At 40.7% G+C, this 20,431-nt stretch overlaps 1 protein-coding gene across 2 annotated transcripts in view; it reads left to right on the forward strand.

The window, feature by feature from the left end:
* Positions 1–20,431, forward strand: part of LOC124595276 (progestin and adipoQ receptor family member 4) — a 194,963-nt gene that overhangs the window by 153,422 nt on the left and 21,110 nt on the right. The window lies entirely within an intron of this gene.

Consider the following 20,431-nt stretch of genomic DNA (forward strand, 5'->3'; position numbering starts at 1 on the left):
ACTAGGTTTCTTGGTGAAGATCCATAGCATGAACAGTTTATACACTGCAAGCTGTGTGACACATTGCATTGTCCTGCTGGTATATGCCATAATGCCGAGAAAAAAAAAAAAAGGCATATAGGGGTTGACATGGTCCCCAAGGAAGTATGTGTACTTCTGTTCATCCATTGGGCCTTCCAGGATAATCATACCACCCAGAGAATGCCATGATAATGATACCCAGACAATACTGCTCCCTCATCTATCCATTTCTTCATTATGACAAAGACTACACTGTTTTCCACATCTCCCCAACACGCTTTATATACCCTCCACTGTTAGTGCTGTTACTTGCTGTCAGTGAGTGGTTATTGATTGTTGATATCAAACACAGGCAGTGGTTGCATCAATGTGACTGGACCATGTATATTGTGGACACTTTATAGGAGAATAAACCTAAGCAACTGTAGCAAATGTTTCACAGCAAGGGATTTTCCAACAGTCATATTGATACTGAAACACTCCTGCTCACAATGTAGAGAAAAATTCAGTCAAAATTTCAATTAAAAATTAATTATGTGCGATATCCACACCATAATACTGAGTTTCTTGTAATATGATAAAAATTTTTGGAGCAAGAAATTGTTATGTAAGTAATTGGTTACTTATCTTGTTGAAAAGGGGTGTTGAGAGACGTTTGTCAAATTTCTATATCATTCTTGTCCATTACAGAAGAATTTTTTTCATTATTCTATATTCCTCTTTGATTTGGAAGATTTTGATTAATTACAAATTCTTATGGCAAATCTCTTAATGTTCTTCATGTATTCATCATAACCCTTTTTAACACACGAACTAAATTTTTTGACAATATGGCCCTGCCTCTGACTGCAAGACTGAGAAAACTTCGCTAAGATTCTTGTATTTGCAGCTGCAATCATTTTTTAAACTTCTTGACAATCAATGGAAAGTTAGGGTTTACAATATAATTATAGTTTTACAATTAAAATGATTTTGCTACAAGATTTGCTTTATTTTTTCTTGTTTTAATATGATTACAATGACAACTTTTTATCAAAATTTTACTTTTTTTTTAATGAAATAGGACTTTTCACATAAAACATATTTCAATATTTTTTCATATTTATGTTGGGCTTTAGGATTCACCTGCAAGAATTATAATATTAATTAGCATGCACATTCTTCCAATAATTGTCACTTTTCAAAATTAATGTACTTTTGTAAAAATTACGTAAATTATGTAGATTTAACAATTCAGTTTCTTGCATAACGCTATCATTATTTCATCCAGTCAGTTATTTCATTTAGACAGTGATGAATGCAAATAAAAGAAAAATCACAGAAAAGTGAACATACATGAATAATACTAATGTAATACTATGCAGCAATATAAGAATTGAAATATTAACTTTAAAAAAGTGAAATGTACAGGTGTATTGTGATGCATATTTATTGTTTGTGTTGTGTTGCTCAGTGGTAAATCTTGGCCTGTTACAGTATAGTACACAGTTCAATGACTTAGACTTTAATTTTCACTTGCTGATGATCTCACAAGTGTAAATAGCAGCCTTTGATACACAGTAACAATCATATTGCAGTTTAGTAATGGTTTTAGTTGAATAAGGAGACCAGTTTCAGTACCCCATATAGGCTTAGTGAGACAGAGAGCTGTGGATCTTTTTCAGTGTGTATATTCATGAGGCACACAGGAAATATTGGAAAAATTTGGGAATTTTTTCATTCCACAAAAATACAGGAGAAGAAAAGAAGTTTTTTAGAATTCTGGTAATTTTTTGTTGTTTTAGTTTTTAGTTAAATATTGTAATTTTGACTGGTAAGAACTGATAATCTAAGAAAGAATTTTACTTTAACCTACTATTGCAGAATAACACTGCAGCAATAAGACATAAACAAGGCAAGAAAACCAACACAAAACTTTAGTTGCAAAGAAAATGAGCCGTTTACAACAACAAAAGACAGTGCTCACACAAGTGTCTGCTGACAAAACGTGTCAAAGGCTTTAGGCTGAAGACTATGCAATGCTTTGTAATGACAAACTGCTTTCAATGAGTGTGACATCAAAAATGTTTACATTTCTAACAGGTTTCAGGAAAATATTGAGAATGGGGGTTTGAGAAGCATTACTTTCAAAGTAAGTTTCCTTTTATGCAAGATGAATTACGTTATGTCTGAGAATGTGTGATGAATTTCTTAAATCATGGAGCATTTCACTCTCAATCAAAATTTAACACTTTGAGGACAAGCCAATTAGAAAATTTTTGGGCCTAGAAGACCAACCATTTATGCTGTTATTAAGAATTTTAATGATACATTTGTTTTTGATATGTCAATCTTAAAGGGTAACACACACTAGAAAAGGCCAACCTTCAACATTAGTTTTTCATCCTTATTTTAGTTCTTCCATAGATTTCAAATGATGCAATAACAATGGCAAAAAGTACAATCATCCTTAAAAAAGTGTGAGGTGAGTTCTTGAGGAATTTCACAATTAATTGGCTTTCCTATGGAAAGGTTGAAGTGCCCTGGCATGCAGATAGATATTTTCAATCAGAGTAATACTACTTTGCTTCTTTTCTGCCTGTTTTGCCAATGAATGGTCTCATCTTCTCCAAGTCTAATTCCAAATAGCTCTAATGTTTGCTACTGCTTCTTTGAAAGTAATTCTATAAACAGACTACGGAAGGCAGAACCTGTCAAGTGACAGGTAGCAGGATGTCTGTTCCTTGCTTTCATATGAAATGAATGCAGATTTCAAGTGACAGGTGGTGAGCACATTATACTTGGGCCTGTTCTCCAAAGTGTTAAGCGTAATGTGGAAACATATGTGTCAAATGCAACTACTATATTCCCTGCTTTAAAATTTGCTTTTGATCAGGACAAGTTTGTCTTTTAGCTCTTTCCTTCCCTAATTTTTCTAATATTTTTTATTATTATTTTTATTTAATACAAAAACTTTGGTGTGCAGTTTAACCACTAGTAAAATGTGCTCTGATTAACCTTATGATTTTTTTTTTCTCTTCTGTAGTTGTAGACTAATAAAGAGATTTTCTTCTGTATAATATTTTGACAGTTTTTAAAAATTTACACAGATTTGGTTATCATATGCATATGGGCATAACCACTTCTTTTCTTCTGAGAGGATACTCTATTTGACCTATTCATATCAGTAAAAGAGATATGTACGGCAGTTTTGTGGTGTAAGATATGCCAGGGGTAGATGCACGTACAACTGTTGTCTCTCCACAGGAGATAGTTTTCAGTGATATACACTGAAACACTGGAAGCTACATCTGTCCAAGGTGTCTTTTCTGGTTATTCATAAGATGGCTACTGTTCGTACAGTGAATTGCTCTCTACATAAATTTGTTTGGAGCAGTCATGCAGAACTTAGACTATAAGTGTACAATTTTTACCCTTGGCCACTGTTGAAAACAGGAACACAACATAACTGATACATTGACATAACTGTCTACAGTAATCTATCAATAGCTTCACCCAGCTTCTCATAGGCCTGTGGCGCTGATGAAATTGACACCAACATCGATATGCATTCATCTTTGGACTCTAAGCATTATCTTTGGCTGTTCCGCCACGTTTAGATCAGTTCTTTGTGATCCTTGTATGTGTTAAGGTCAATAAATGAACTATTGCTAAATGGGTGTGATTATTGGTGCAACCACCCTGGTAATCCTCCTTACTGGTGACCCCGAGTTTTCGCCGTTTTACTGTGTCCGCAACCTCCGCGTCAGCTATTTTCACATGTATTACATCGACACAGCATTCGAACAATGACTTCGGCCCAGCGCCTAACACCGGATTTTGTGATCGACATGCCCTTCCTCATCAGTTGTGCAGTTACCTTTTACGGATCTCCGTGCAGTGCGGGACCAATGCCAATTTCTGCAAATGCTTCATCGGACAACCTACTACCACCAGGACAACGATTTGTCACACCGCAATCCGTGCAGTACCATGCAGATACCTGCCACGCGGCCGGAACTGCTTCGTTCACAAGTCTACCTCCTCAGCATCCAACCACGCCCGCGCCTGCCTCGGTTCAGCATCAGCACATGCCTTCCTACTTCGATACCTCGGCCTGCAACAGGAGCAATAACTTGTTATCTGTGCCTGACCTCCACCTCCGTCCCACTGCTACACCTCAGTGTTTTGTGCCATGACATTCACCTTGTCCGTACACCATTTTGAGTGGAGTGACTATGAACAGTGAACATTTACACATTCCGTCCCTCGTTTGACATCATTTCCCACACTGTGCTTCTGGACAGCCCGCACCTCCACAGCCTCCCTGCAACATACGTGGCCCCGGCTCTGATCATACGTCAAGCTTTCCGTGGACTAACACGCATTCTCAAACTTTGAACTTTTTCTCACCTGTCGCCCCTGCACCGGCTCCAGTCGAGCTTCCGCTACCATTCTTGGTACATCTCAGTGCCTCATCCACGTCGGTATTCCGCGACGCGTCAATCCGAACACACCCGCAACGTGTCAAGCTTCTGCAGCTGCAATCAACACATTACGGTGTCTCACCCACGTCAGCCTTCCGCGTTGCGACGGATCGCGCTCAACCACAATATGTCACCTACATGCTGCCACCCAAACAGCCATCATTGCCACATCCCTTGGAGGCACACTCTCCTGGAATACTACAGCAACAACAGCTCAATTCAGGCAGTGCCCCAACGCTTACTGACACTGCCGCCATTTAATCCTGACAGAGCAACAACCTGGTTCAAAATTGTGGACGAAGTGTTCAACCATTACAAAGTCGACGAGTCAACCCGGTTTCTGTGCCTCATCACCCACGTCCATGACCAGGAGGACTTGATTGCTGACCTGGTCGATGCCCCAGACTCATCTACCCGGTACACTCTAGCCAAAAAGACAGTTCTATGTCGGCTTGCACACTCAACTGAGGCAGCAATACCGCAAGTGCTCCATGTCGAGCGACTAGGCAATGACAAACCTTCCCAGCTCTGGAGACAGCTATGTGCCCTGGTCAGTGCCAATCTATTCTCTGACACAGCTATCCTCGCCATCTGGTCAGATAAACTATCTCCTCACATCCGCTTTGCTCTGGCTCAAAGGTCTTCTGAACCTGTCGAGCAAAGAATGACAATTGTTGACAAGCTACATGATGCATCACTGCTCTATTTCACCAGCCACTGCCTACCTGACAAGTCTCAGGTTCAGTCTCACCGCCCTGCGGCCAGATGCGGCCAGGGCCATACTGTACCAACCATTCTGCATGTTCCGGGAAGCAGTAAACAAGCAACTGGGACATCACCGGCTCCGCTCATGGTCACGCCCCCTCCTGCAACAGAACCGCTCTGGCCACCGAACCTCGGCCACCACCACTGGCAACGAACTTTCAACAGGAAATGCAACCGCACTACCCGTACTGTTACTTCCACACGTGGTTTGGTGAGGCAGCACGAAACTGCAGACCACCCTGCTACTTTCCAAATGCCAATCGCAGGTAGGCCCAGGTGCCGCCTCCTGTGCACATCATAACAGGCACTCCACAGTGCTCCATTCTGTTCTGGAACGACCGGATAATTGCGGACGACTTTACATTAAAGATATTTCGTCGGGATACCTTTTCCTAGCGGACACAGGCACCAATGTTTCACTGCTGCCTATGTCCTTAGCATCGTAAAACATCTGCCCTCATCATACTTCTCTGCAAGCTATGAATTCAACTAAACTACAATGCTCAGGTTCAACTTCCCACGTCGTCTCCCTCTCCGCAAACTGCAAACTTGAGTGGACTTTTTTAGTGTGGGAAATTGACGAACCTATACTAGGCATTGACTTCTTGCGACACCACAAACTTTTGCCGGACCTAGTGTGAAACACCGTGTTTCATCATCCGTCCAATACTCACTTCCCCTGTGCTCGGTTGAGCAAACCCCCCCTGTGACACATTGGTCCAGGCTCATCTCATCCGTACATGCTCGTCTCTGTCCATGACATTACAAGAAACCATGCACAAGTGTCTTGTTGAGCTCGAACATGTCGCTCACCTATGCAAGGAAAACTTCGAGCTCTCCCTCTGGCTCTACGAAACACAGCTCCAGCTCTCCGAAGCAGCAAAGGAATTACAGACACTACAGCAAGGACAAAGCAAGGTCAATAAGTGCGCCGAATCTGCTTGTAGTCTCAGCAATCGAGCCTCCCGCTACCCCTCGCAACTGTGCTATCAAGACTGACATAACATGTACTGACAGTTCTGCAGGGCCACACCCTCCTAACACGGCAGCATTTGACACTCGGCCGGACACAAGTGCTCATGTGCAACAAGCGTCACCTGTTCCCAAACTGACGGCTCTTACCCTACCCCGCCCCTTGCGGAAAGCACCTCAAACTATGCAACGTTGGCTCCTGCGCACTGCCGTGCGACTGCCACTGACAACACAAACAGTGCTCTTGTGCCAAGCGTTTCGCCCGTGACCGTGCTGCCACATGCTGCGCCCTCGGACAATGGACTCACCAACGCCTCACGAGCTCCACCGAGCTCGCCCGACCACGGTGTCACTGCTTCGGGCTGGCGGCCATTTTGTCGCGTTGACTCCTGGGACACTTTGCCGCCTCGGCTCCCGTCAGATCCACCGAGTGGCTCTGAACACACGACCATGCCTTGCCTGCCCCGCCTGCCACACATTGTAAACAAACTGCCTCCCGTGCCGCCGGCAACATTTCCGTCGTCACCAATGGCACGGTTCACAAGCTTCGCCTCACGCCAGGTCCCCCGATCTCCAGTAAACCACATCGAATTTGTCCTGAGTGCCTCTCCGAACTTAAAAATCAGATTTCTGAACTACTAATTTGAGTCGGCCCTGTTCAGTGAGATTTGTAACATTTGCGGCATCTGGCACATCCATACCACAACATATCACCCACAAAGTAACAGGGTAGTCAAGTGCTGGCACTGCACTTTCAAGGTGGCTATTCGATGCCATGACTCTCTATGGACGGAGGCCCTTCCCCTTGTGCTACTCGGCATTTGTGCAATCTATAAGGAAGACCTCAAAGGCACAATAGCCGAGTTCGTATACGGCCAGAACATCATTCTCCCTGGCGAACTTGTGAGCCCTTGTGCTTCTCTCCCTCAGTATGACTTACCTTCCTTCATGGACTGCGTCAGACGCCACTTCATCAACCTCCATATCTCTCCACTCGCCAGCCATTCCCACCCAGAGGTTCACGTCCTGAAATCTCTGGACAATTGTGAGTACGTCATGCTCAGAGATGACACTGTCCGTGCTCCCCTCCAACCTCCATATACTGGCCCATACAGAGTTTTCCGGCGCTCAAACACCTATGACATCCAGATGAAAGATTCAGCTGTTACAGTCTCTCTCAACAGATTTAAGCCTGCTCATGTCGAGCCTTCTTCTACCCCCCTTCAGGCCATGACCACACCACTCACTGTCGTGGCTCATGACACTCTGACCAGTCCCTCCACGTCGGACTTACACAATTGATCGAGTGACTTCCAGCTCCAATCGTCAAGTTCTCCTCCGACCTCGTCCCCTACTCCCCTACTCAGGTCTCAAGCACTCAGTCAAGTGACCACATGCTCCCCACGTCGAGCTTACCTATGATCACGCCCTTGCCTCTGGGCCCTTCGCTGGTCCCTTCAACCTCTCCACCATCGCCTGCCTCGCCCTGTCGAGGTTTCTCACACCCCCCATCTTGAACATGCCCTCGCTCGAGGTGTTTGTGCATGTCCCCCCAGACAAAATCCATGACATCTCAATAATACTGCATGGTTATTCACTGTTCGTCGTGTGTTTCTCTTCATTCAGTGCTCATGACACAACCTCCGCCATTCCCTGCCACCTGGTGAAATGTGCTTCCCTCCCACCCGACGTCGACCTGGACATGCTTCTTGTGTTCGCCGTGCCCACCGGAGACATTGTTGTCCTCACTCCATTCCAACCGCAAACCACCAGCCTACCTGTTGCCGCACGGCCAGCACGCCCAGGTACGACACCCGGCTCCCTTCAACGACTTCCAGGTTCGGTGCCGAACCTTCCTTCATGACATCTACCCACGCAGCTCCCCGACGACACTGTCGAGCTGACTGTGGTCCGGTTCCCGCGGACCACCCCTACTGACACCATAGTCACCCCCCCCCCCCCCCCCCCGGCCTCTCTCTACTCCGCATTGCAAGGGGGGGGGGGGCTGGGCTATGTGGCACCAATGACATCAATACCAACATCGATATGCATTCATCTTTGGACTCTAAGCATTATCTTTGGCTGTTCCGCCATGTTCAGATCAGTTCTTTGTGATCCTTGTATGTGTTAAGGTCAATAAATGAACTATTGCTAAATGGGTGTGATTATTGGTGCAACCAACCCGGTAATCCTCCTTAGGCGTATAAGGTAGTTTCATTCAAATATCTGTGGAGTCAATGCATAACAGCGATCTCATAAATAGTTACATATAGTACCATATATCATTATTGGTTTCTGTGTTTGGTTACTTTCTTGATGTGTGCCATATAATTAGTCAGCAGTTTAGAAGAAGTAGTTTAGAAGTAATACATAGAAAAACCAGTGAAATTAAATTTTTCCCACATCATCATTGAAACAAGAAAAATAATCAAATCTTTAAGAAGTAAATATTCATATCGGATCTACATTTCTGCAACCATAATGAAAAGTTCTAGCTCTGTGGTATGATTTGTTTGACCATGTACAGCTTAAAGTATTTAATTAATTCAAAGCAATTTCCTAGTCAAGTTGAAATGTCCCTTTGGTGACATTTTTCTGTCCAATTTTTTCCTTGTCCTAAAGCAGGAGACAATGCAAGAGGCTACATAAATCTGTGTTTAAGTCTGCTGAGGTTAACTTCTTTGAAAGAGAAATACTTTGAACACTTTAATAGTTCCAAAGGCAAGAATAGATAAACTGTTTATTCATATCTCTGCTATAATTGTGTAACATAACAGTCTTGAATCTCATATGGGATCAAATTTAAAATAAACAGTTTCAAGTATCACACCATTTATAGTCATATTTCACATTTATTATTCATTACTTAATGTTGTATGGAAGAATTACATATTATATACCATTTGACACTAAACATGCAATGTCAGCAACAAAATCACCAATTCTTATCATTTATTATCACCAATTCTTATCATTTATTATTGACATGGCCCCGCAGGCATTAGCTGGGATATATATCGATGAAAACATCAGACAATGCCCGAATGCCCATACCTTGAATATGTGGAAGTTGTGGGGAGTACGGGCAGGTACCATTTCCTTAATAAAAGTTTTTTTTTACCTTTAAAATTTTTCAACTTTATTAGCTTGATCTTAAAATAGTAAGTGAACACTCATTATCATGAACAGTGAGATCCTCAATATAGTTTCTTAATGAAAGTTCCTGAAGCATTATTTAACCAACAGTCTCTTGAATAATTTAATTTGATTTGATTTTTTATTGGTCCAGTTTTATCTTATAGCACAAATTGTACAATTGATATTGGACAGGTCAAAGATAAGTTACAATAATACATAGTATTAGCAAAATAGTAGGCAAATTAAAAATAGGTACCTATTACAATTAATTCTGTTACATATTCAGAAATTCTCTAACAGAATAGAAACAGTCCTTTATTAGAAATGCCTTTACTTTAGCTTTAAATATTGGATGAGTAGCACTTTTTTTCCCCTGGTATCTTATTGTGTAGTATTACACCAATGTTAATTATGCTCCTCTGATAGATGGTTGTTCTGTGATATTTTTGATGTACATTTGATTTCCCTCTGGTACTATAGTTGTGTATATTTTTGTTCTGTAGCAGTTTGCCTGTTTTCAGGAGGTAGTCCCTAGTGAACAAGATAGTTTCATAGATGAAGAAACTTGGAACATTTAGAACACGAAGCTCAGTAAAATGGGATTTGCAGGACTCTATCTTTTTAAGGCCACAAATTATTCTTAGAGCTCTTTTTTGCATTCTAAAATCCTTTACACTGTGAGTTGAGTATCCCCAGAAAATGATCCCATATCGGACTAGTGAGTGGAACTGTGCATAGTATGCCTGCAGTACTGTTGTTTTGCTTGTTGTAGCCTTTAAAATACTTAGGCCATAGCACACAGATGATAGTTTCCTAAACAAGTTATTTATATGTGTGTCCCACTTTGTCTTGCTGAACCCATAGACCCAAAAATTTTGTGACACATACATTTTCTAGGGGGTCATTTTTTAATTGTGCTTGAATAGACATTTGATTAGTTGGAGGAATTAAATGAAAATCAACACACACAGTTTTTTCAGTATTTATAATGAGTTTGTTTTTTGTGAACCACTCAGAAAGTCTTTTCATCAGCAAACAGGATAGTTTTTGTGGGACTCATATATTCAACTAAGTCGTCCACATAAATCAAAAAGAGTAGTGGACGTAAGATTGAGCCCTGTAGTACACCATATTTTATTGGTAATTCGCTAGAAAGAAAGGAGTTGTCTCTTGGTTTATTCATTTTGTTGAATTCATACTGAAGTGATACTTTCTGCCTGCAGTTTTTTAGGTATGAACACCTTACTCCTAGTCTTTCTAATTTTTTGAGCAGAATGTTATGGTCCAGGATGTCAAAGGCTTTTGATAGATCTAGAAAAATACCTGCAGCTAATTTATGTTGATCAAGGGATTTTAAAATGGAGTCTAAGAATTTGAAAATTGCTGTCAGTGTAGATTTAGACTTCCTAAAACCATGTTGTTGTACTGTAAGGGGTGCATATTTATTTATGAAACTTAAAAGCCTGTCATAGAAGAGTTTTTCTAGAATTTTTGAGAAGGAACTTAACTGTGACATGGGTCATTAGTTTGATATTTTTTCAGAAGAACCTTTTTTTAGCAGTGGTAAAACTTTTGCTATTTTAAAAATATCTGAAAATACACCAGCTTTTAAAGAGAGGTTGAAAATTTTTGCCAAAGGGTTTGCTATGTGGTGATCACATGCTTTTAATATGAAATCAGGTACTTCATCAAGACCACTTGACATTTTATTGCTTAATGATTTAATTTTACTTATAATTTCATTGGGGTTTGTTTCATAAACATACATAGAAGCCGTCGAGATCACTGACTTGCTGGAGAAACTTGGGACTGGTCCTTGAAAGTGTACCTGAATGAGGTCTTCAGCTAGAGAAGAAGTATTCATTGAATTTTTCCACAACTGAATTTGGGTCTGTGACTTTTGAGCCTTCTAGTGTTAATGAATTTTTCTTTGGTGCTGAACTACAAGTTTCTTTCTTTATAACTCTCCACGTGGATCTCATTTTGTTAGATGAGATTCTTATCAAATTGTCATTCCATATAATTTTTGCCTCTTTGACTACTCTACCATAGATTCTTTTGTAGGCCTTTGAATAATCTACGAATTCTTGGGTTACTCTATATTTCTTTCAACAGTACTGCATAAATCTGCTTCTCTCACTGGAAATTTTTATGCCTTTAGTTACTCATTACTTATTATTGTTAGGTTATACTGTTTTTACTACTTTTGGAAATGCTACATTAAAATAGTGAAGAAAGATGCTCTGAAAACTCATGTACATGCTATCAACATTGTTCTGGGTGGCAATGCTTTCCCAATTTTCCCCAGAGATTAAAAATTCTAATGCTATCTTCAGAAAAGGTTCTTTTTTCAACTACTTTTTTGGAACTGCTACTACTTGTTGGCATTTCTATACACAGCAGTTGTTGGGTTGTTTTTGGGGGAGGAGACCAGACAGCAAGGTCATCGGTCTCATTGGATTACGGAAGGACAGGGAAGGAAGTCGGCCGTGCCCTTTCAAAGGAACCATCCCGGCATTTGCCTGGAGCAATTTAGGGAAATCACGGAAAACCTATATCAGGATGGCCGGACCCATATACACAGCAGCTGTGCCTCATGATCACTACAACCCATGCTCAGTACTCTGCTTGTGACTCTATAATTTGTTTCTGAGATGAATATTTGGTCAATAATGGAATTTGTGCATTCTGTTAATCTTGTTGGGGAGTATATTGTGGGGATCATATTGAATGTATTGGTCATATTTATCAAAGCATCTCAGGTGCTGCTGTCTTCTGAAAAATCAATACTGAAATCCCCACAAAGCACTATCTTCATATTTAGTGTACTGATCCTGATCAGCAGAACCTCTAGTTTATTCATGACGACTGGCAGGTTTCCACTTGGTGCTCAATGTATGTTAATAACTATGAAAATTAAGCTCTGGCAGTTTAGTAATGGAAAGTTCAAAGTCTTTTTCAATTGAGTCAATATAACTTTTACTGACATCACAGAACTTTATGTGTTTATGTGCCACACCTGCTTTTCTGTCATCCACTTTTCTGCATATAAGTGTGTTGGCTATCCTTGGAACGATGCAACCATCGGTATTCTTTTGTTTGTAAACAACACGCTTTCAAACACGTGGTTAGTTTTGTTCAAATGCGATTTCGAGTAGTTGTTATAGAAAACTTGCAGGTATACTATGGGCAGGCAATTAAGAGAAATAAAGAACGTCTGGAGGCAATGAAGAGAGATGTTTGGGCCATTTCTTCCATAAGTCCTCTACTGATGATAAGCCATGTCATGGATTGTGTCCACCAGGAGAAAATTCATGATGCAAATACGATAGTGCTCAAGCAACTAGAGAATCTTATTCTCACCAGCATTCTCTTCCTGCTGCTGTTATTACAGCAATTAAACCTATTATCAGAGACTTGGCTCATCCTGACCTTCTAATGAAATGTCTGCATGGGCAGACACAGAACCCAAATGAATGTTTCAACAGCATGATTTGGAACCGCCTTCCTAAAACTGTATTTGTAGGCATTTATACAATGAAACTAGGAGTTCATGATGCTGTTATTACATTCAATTGTGGTAATATTGCAAAGTGTTTGGTACTGAAAAAGCTGGAAATTAATACTGGTGAAAATATGATCACTGGGCTGTAACATTGTGATAAAATGAGGATAGTCGATGCAGACAGGCCTGCATCTAATATGGCCAAGAAAACAAGACAAACATCCAGGAAGGTGGAAAAGAAGCTGGAAGACCTGCTAGAGGCCAAAGAAGGGCCATCATATGCAGCAGAACAGTTTTAATTAACTGTAAGTAACAAGTTTCAAAAGTTTTTCTTGAAAGTCAATTTCCCACAAACTAAAATTTTCTGTACATATGCCCCATTATATCAGAAACTATCATAGATAAATGAATGAAATTTTCAGAGACTCTGTGTTACATAAAAAGCCACCTCTGGTACTACATTCATTAATATTCCCCCATTAGGAAGTTCACAAAAAATATTTTCTGCAGAAAAAATTTAATATTTTTTTGTTAATAAATTTAAAAAAGTATTTCTTAAAAACTATAAAATGGATAAAGTAGATTTTAGTACAGTTGACTCTATTAGCACCATGTAACATACAGTAAAATATTAAGGTCCTGCATCAAATAGTATTTTTACAGAAATGGGTCAAATTCTTGCCTAAATTAACATGGGTTAGATAGGCAGGGTGTGGTCCCCTTAAACATTTCCTCATTTCTGTAATAACCTTGTATGCCTCGTTTTACAGACTTCTTTTGATCCTCCTATTAATGCGGCGAAATCATCTTTATTCAAACTAGCTACATCAGTTGATGTTAGGTCTGTTATTTCACTCAGTGGAGCCCCTGGCTTTGTGAAACCAGATGCCTTGAAACTACATGTTCTCATCAACATTGCAGAAATTTCACGGCCGTGACTATCACCTAACATACAGATTGTTATATGTTTCACCAGAGGATTTAAGGTGGTTCTTCTCACCTGGCTAGTGTTGTTTTTTCGCCGCACGTGTTCTAAACGTTCTTCAGTTTGCAGTTTCGCTGGAGATATGTTTTTTCACGTAGCTTCTTTTGTTGCATTGGAGTCTGTGGTAGTGTAACTTAGGTGTGCGCACTTATTTTTGGAGTTTTTAGAATATCTCCTGATGCAGTATTTTCGCTGTTTGACCTACTTACAATGAGCAACTGTTTGCCCGCTTTGTTTTCCAACTTTTCAATGCTTTCCGACATGTTCACTGAATCCACAGCAGAAAGCACTTCAGATGAGTTTTTTTGCACTAAATTTTCACTGTCATTCAGAGCTTTTACTTTCTGAGTACAACTTCCATTAGTCATTATCTTCCATTTTCCCGAGACCGAGTCTTCTTTCTTCATTAGCGTCTCATGTTTTTCAGATTGTAGTTTACTTATTTCCACCTTTTGAGCATCGATTGTAAACTGAAGACTGGATATCCTTTCGTTCAGCTTCAGTATTTCATTCTTACAACTTGCACATGTTTTCCTTTTACTACCGAAATTTACATTTTTTTGTGGAGACACATGATACACTTCCAACTTGGCGTCCATCCTGTCATAACAGATCAAAGAACAGCTCAGAGAATCAATTTACAATGAAAAACTCAAAACCCATTTTTAAGCAATGGAAAAATACAAATTGCATAATGCAAGGTTAAATAAAAGATTCTAATGCCACATGGAAATACCAAAATTTTCCTAGATATCACCTTCAATCTCTAAAGGCAATAAAATATTGATCACAAAATTTTAATTAAAACAACAACTTAAATGCAATAAAGTATGATTACTATCTATGTACACTCAGACCTCATAGCCTATATGATGTGCACCGTATCACAAAATATTTTCCTTCCTTTTAAATACTTTACACCGTAAACCTCCTTACATGTGATGCATATGACACCCAATGAATTATGACCAATAATTAAGCATAGATGTTATAATTAATCAGGTATGTAAATCTTTTGCTTTCAAAATAAATAAAAAAAACACACAAATCAACTCTTAAGCTCAGTGGTTACATGCATTAAAAAAATAATATTCAATACATGTCTTTTGATTTTATAGTGGTTATACACTGTTGTGCACTGCGGTCTCCTTCAGGATCAGGTGCAGCATGGGAAAGTTTTTCCACGATGTACAAAACGTTAACAGGGTGCAACCAACTTACGCAAATTGCATACTGGAATTATACGTCGATGTGGAGGCAGCTCGCAAATCTTAAAAAGGGTGAGGGAGTGGATTCGGTAATACTGAACACTTTGACTACACTGCACCACAGAAAACATCAGTATGGTGGGGTAGACAACAACTTTTGCAAGGGAACCTCAGCAAAGGCAGTAGAAAAATATCTGGGGCTTTAAATTCTTGGGAGGGCCACACCAAACCACAGAACGATGTCCCAAGCTAAATTATGAAATGCTATCAGCGATTTCACCACAACAAGTAGAACCATAAAATACTGTAAGAAGTTAACACGATTCATAAGTGTCCGACTGAAAAGCTCCACAGTCAATCTTTCCATTACTACAAACACTTAAGAGTACCTCCAAAGTTCACTTGTGGACACTACCAGAGTGTCAAATTACTCATTATAGCTGCAGATAACAGAGTTTAACAAGCAGGGGGCCAACTGAAGTTTCTTAATAACACAAGCACTGCCGGCCATTGTGGCCGAGTGGTTCTAGGCACTTCAGTCTGGGACTGCACGACTGCCATGTTCACAGGTTCAAATCCTGCCTTGGACATGGATGTGTGTGATGTCCTTAGGTTAGTTAGGTTTAAGTAGTTCTAAGTTCTAGGGGACTGATGACCTCAGATGTTGAGTCCCATAGTGCTCAGAGCCATTTGAACATTTGAACAAGCAATGATTTGGTCTCTCACTTGGATCCACCTTCGATCCAAAACAGTCATTTACGTTAAAGCATGTAATTAGATGACAATGCTGATATCAGTGCTCTCCTCCCAACCAGCACTCTAACTGGAGACTGCAGTACTGAAGCAAAGCTTACACCACTCGCAAGTCTGACCTACGCACCACCAATGTGCACCTTTTTAGAATTCTTATGTTCACCTCATACACTAAACTTGCCGTAATTCTTCATCGGAATGCAAGGCAGAACCAAGAAATCACTTCTCAGTGCTTGAATGACCGCCATCAGGACAACACTGTCCCTCCACACTAGGATCTTTGAGCCCATGGCATTCCGTCCCCAACCAACTGCTTCTGCTGGGCCCACTGACCAAGCAGCCTTGCCCTCTGACACCGACGTCGCTCCTCACACACAGTCCAGAGCCAACTCCCAGCAACCGCCTTCTTCCTCGTTCTGTCACCTCGCAAAACATGGGAAGCCACCTTGCCAAAGATATGCAGTGATCAGAGATTCCAATCTGATCTCGGTATTGACATCATGGTGAGTACTAGAAGGCAGGTGATTTTAAAAACAAAAAATAAATTTAAACAGCGAGCCACACTGACTCAGTAATAACATATTTCTGAGTTTATAATTTGTTAAAACAAAATTGTTAAATCTAAAGGAATAATAACTCCATTCTGTAGCACAGTTACTGTCATATAACATTATCATTTTGAAGGCTTCAGAACATCAGCATAAAAATATCAAAGCAGTTTAGTAATGTGTAATATAAAGCACAAAGCAAATTGCTCAACTAAAAGTGTAATTCTTGAGGTATAGCATGTGTAAATGTTGGTAACTGAAATAATTATGTTATTTATTAGAACATTCTAAGGGGAACCTGAATCCTAGAGAGTGTGTCCCTAGGTGACAGACTGGGGAAAGCACATTAGCAGCTTGAGGCCAGGAGGGTTACAGGGAGTGTAGGATATATTGCAGGGAGAGTTTCCACCTGTGTAATTAAGAAAAGCTGGTATTGGTAGGAAAGATCCAGATGACACAGGCTTTGAAGCAGTCACTGAAGTGCAGCACATTGTGTTGGGCAGCATGCTCAGCAACTGGGAGGTCCATTTGTCTCTTGGTAACAGTTTTCTGGTGGTCATTCATGTGGAGAGATTGGTTGTTGGTTTCATTTTCAAGTAGAATCCAGCACAGTGATAGCAGCTTAGTCCGTAGACCACATGACTGCTTTCCAAGTAGCCTTGCCTATGATGGAATAGGTGATGCCTATGATCGGACTGGAGTAGGTGGTGGTGGGAATATATATGCGACAGGTCTTGCATCTACATTTACTGCAGGGATATGAACCATGAAGCAAGGGGATGGGAGCAGAGGTGTATTAGGGATGGAGAAGGATATTGTGTAAGATCAGTGGGTGGCAGAATATCACTGTCGGAGGGGTGGAGAGGATAGTGGGTGGGACATTCCTTGTTTCAGAGCATAACAGGAGGTAGTAACAGTCCTGGCACAGAATATGTCTCATTTTCTCCAGTCTAGGGTGGCACTGAGTCAGGAGGTGAGTGCTCCTTTGTGACCAAATGGTGGGAATGTGAGAGGTGGTAAGTGATGGGAGAGACAAGGCACAGGAGATCTGTTCCTGTATAAGGTTCAGAGGGTAATTTCAGTGTGTGAAGGCCTTCCACATTATTCTCACTAACACAATTAAACCTTGACCTTCAAATTGACCATTCTTCCTGCCTCACTCTAACATATTTTCGCAAACTTGTTGGACTTCGACCTAATACACACCTCCAAACATCTCTCTTTCTTTTCTCTTATTTCAACTTACACATACTAAATTCACCTAATCCATTCACTTCCTCTTCACAACACATAAACCCCCCCCCATACATCCCATGTTATTGTCTTTTAATTTATTTTTTCTTTTATGTCATTGTGTTTTCACATCAATTTTAGTTCATGTTTGACTTTCACTACTGGCTCTACTCCCTCAGGTTTCACCTTTTTATCCCACACTTCATCTGTTCCCTTCTTTTTACGATTTTTCCCACAAATTTTTCCTATTTTTCACATGTATCCTTACATAATTTATGTATTTTTACGCATTTTTATCCTCCACCATGGATCCTTGCTTCTTCCATCTGTGCCAATACAGAAAAGTTTCCCTATCCCTATCCAGAACCTGGTCTCACATTCTGCTCTTGCATTGTCGCCTAGCTCATGGAATCCCCCCAGTTGGACTTCCCATCAAATGACCCATTCCTAGCTGCAATGCCTCCTTTCACAATGGCTTCCATCTGTTCAAATTCTGCCAGTCCATAGTCCTCACCAACCTAGTCCTGCAGGCCCAAACCTCCTTGAATACCTCTTCTCCATTTGCAAAATTCTCCTGCTCTGCAATCTCAAATTCCTGCATCTCTTCTCTCACATTGAAGTTCTTGCCCTCTAGTAAATAAAGCAGCATGCACAACGCCACCTCAGAAAACCCTGCTCCCTGTTCATCTTTCTTAACCTCAAACCTTGCCTCACCAAATCCCTCAACATGGAAACTGAGTTTACATCCACAGAAAGACCTGCAACAACACACTGAAGCAAGGGATTGCTTTGGTAATAAAGAAGTCTATTGATACCAGTTACTGAATGTTGGCCTCTATTTAGACTGCATGTGAGATTGTATTCTTCCTACACATTGGTCGAGAGGCCTGGAGATGGCATAATGAAATGCCAAAACTTATCACAAAAATAGAATAAAATTTGAAATATAGACAGCTGAAGGTGTTTTTGTTTTGACATTTTATATTTTAGGTTGTGCTGGGTGGGTGGATTGAAAAGGTCTTGAACCTTCTCTAGTTTTGGTCCCTATGGCAATGGGGTAGGGGGTGGGAGTGGCAAAGGAACAGAACAGGGTGTTGTGTAAGTTGTGTGAGGAATGGAATGCCACTTTATGGGGATGGCAATTATCTTGGATAGGATTTCTTTCTTTTCTAGGCATGATGATAGATAACTAAAGTCCGGCAAAGATTATGGTTCAGTTGTTCCAGTGCAGGATAATAATGAGTGCCAAGGGAGGCACTCCTTTGCAGGTGATTCAATCCTCACACTACCCCCAAGAATCAGCTGCAAGAATTTAAAACAAATCTTTCCTGAATTTACATTCTTGAGACAATTCTTTGGGAACAGATGGTATTTCTATGTGTTGCAATTTTGCTGGTATTTTTCTAAGACATGGTGTGGTGTCACCGCCAGACACCACGCTTGCTAGGTGGTAGCTTTAAATCGGCCGCGGTCCATTAGTACATCTCGGATCCGCGTGTCGCCACTGTGTGATCGCAGACCGAGCGCCACCACAAGGCAGGTCTCGAGATACGGACTAGCACTCGCCCCAGTTGTACGGACGACGTAGCTAGCGATGCACACTGACGAAGCCTCGCTCATTTGCAGAGCAGATAGTTAGAATAGCCTTCAGCTAAGTCAATGGCTACGACCTAGCAAGGCGCCATTAGTAACATTGCATGTATCTAAAGAGTCTCACTTGTATCGCCACAATCTCCAGATGTACCAAAAGGATGGATTAAAGTTAAGTATTCCAGAAGCTACGTACTTTTCTTTATAGCATTCATTACGTATCCTGTTTCAGACCTCACGCCATCCTGCTTTAGCTTAGCGCGTGCCTTTCGGCTTCCTCTCATTGTGTCTAGGCTGTCTTGTCTAGACACAACACATGGAATATTTGGGTCATTCATATTTAGATTTTTAGAATAATCTCTGGATTTCTCTTACAGCATATTAAATGCTTCCGTAGTTCTATGATTTGCAAGAGCTACTTTTAGAACCTTCGATTCTGTAGGGATCTGGCTGGTTCCTCACACCATCCAAACTGTTATATAAATATAGTTTCAAACTTTTTGAGCCACTTCGCATAGTCCCGCAGGTCTGAACTTCTTTCATCTCTAACTGAGCTCGGTACATTCACTATTTCAGTCACCATTTTGTGGACTTGCTCATAGTTTTCCCTGAAACATGTCAAAGATTTCACTCTAAAAGGCTCTCGGGTGGGACACATTGGAATCAGTCATTGAACTTTTGGTTTGGATTCATCTCATCAACACCAGATGGTAGCACAACATCTGCATACGCATCTTTCTTTTTTGCAGATTCTAGAATTATAGTCAAGACATCTTTCACAGTTACCATTACATCACCCAATGGATCACAGCTTCTTGAAACTTCCTGTGCCAGATCCAAACAATGATTCCTGCAGTGGATGTAACAACTCTTTGACTGGTCTTGAAGAAAAATTTCCTTAAACCTTTGTTCTCCCCAGGCATATTAACTTCACCATCAAAATAGAGGGTGCGTATGAACTCTATTTCCAGTTACAGTTTTAGAAGGAAGTCTTTAATGGTAGTCCTAGCATTTGTGCCTTGGAGTCCTGCAGACTGTATAAACCCAGTAAAAGTTCTTTTATTTTGAACACCTAAGGGTCAAGACAACAGATACAAAGAGTGAACTGCTACTGGCCAGCCATGTCTGTCATTGAACCTGCCATAGTTCCATAAAATAGGGAATTTTTTATTTTCTGCACAATTTCTCACTGGATCACATGAGCCATAATTTCCAGTACTTTGTTTCATATTGCAGGCCCAAACCAA

This window comes from Schistocerca americana, chromosome 1 (assembly GCF_021461395.2).
Source record: "Schistocerca americana isolate TAMUIC-IGC-003095 chromosome 1, iqSchAmer2.1, whole genome shotgun sequence".
NCBI classification, from domain to species: domain Eukaryota; kingdom Metazoa; phylum Arthropoda; class Insecta; order Orthoptera; family Acrididae; genus Schistocerca; species Schistocerca americana.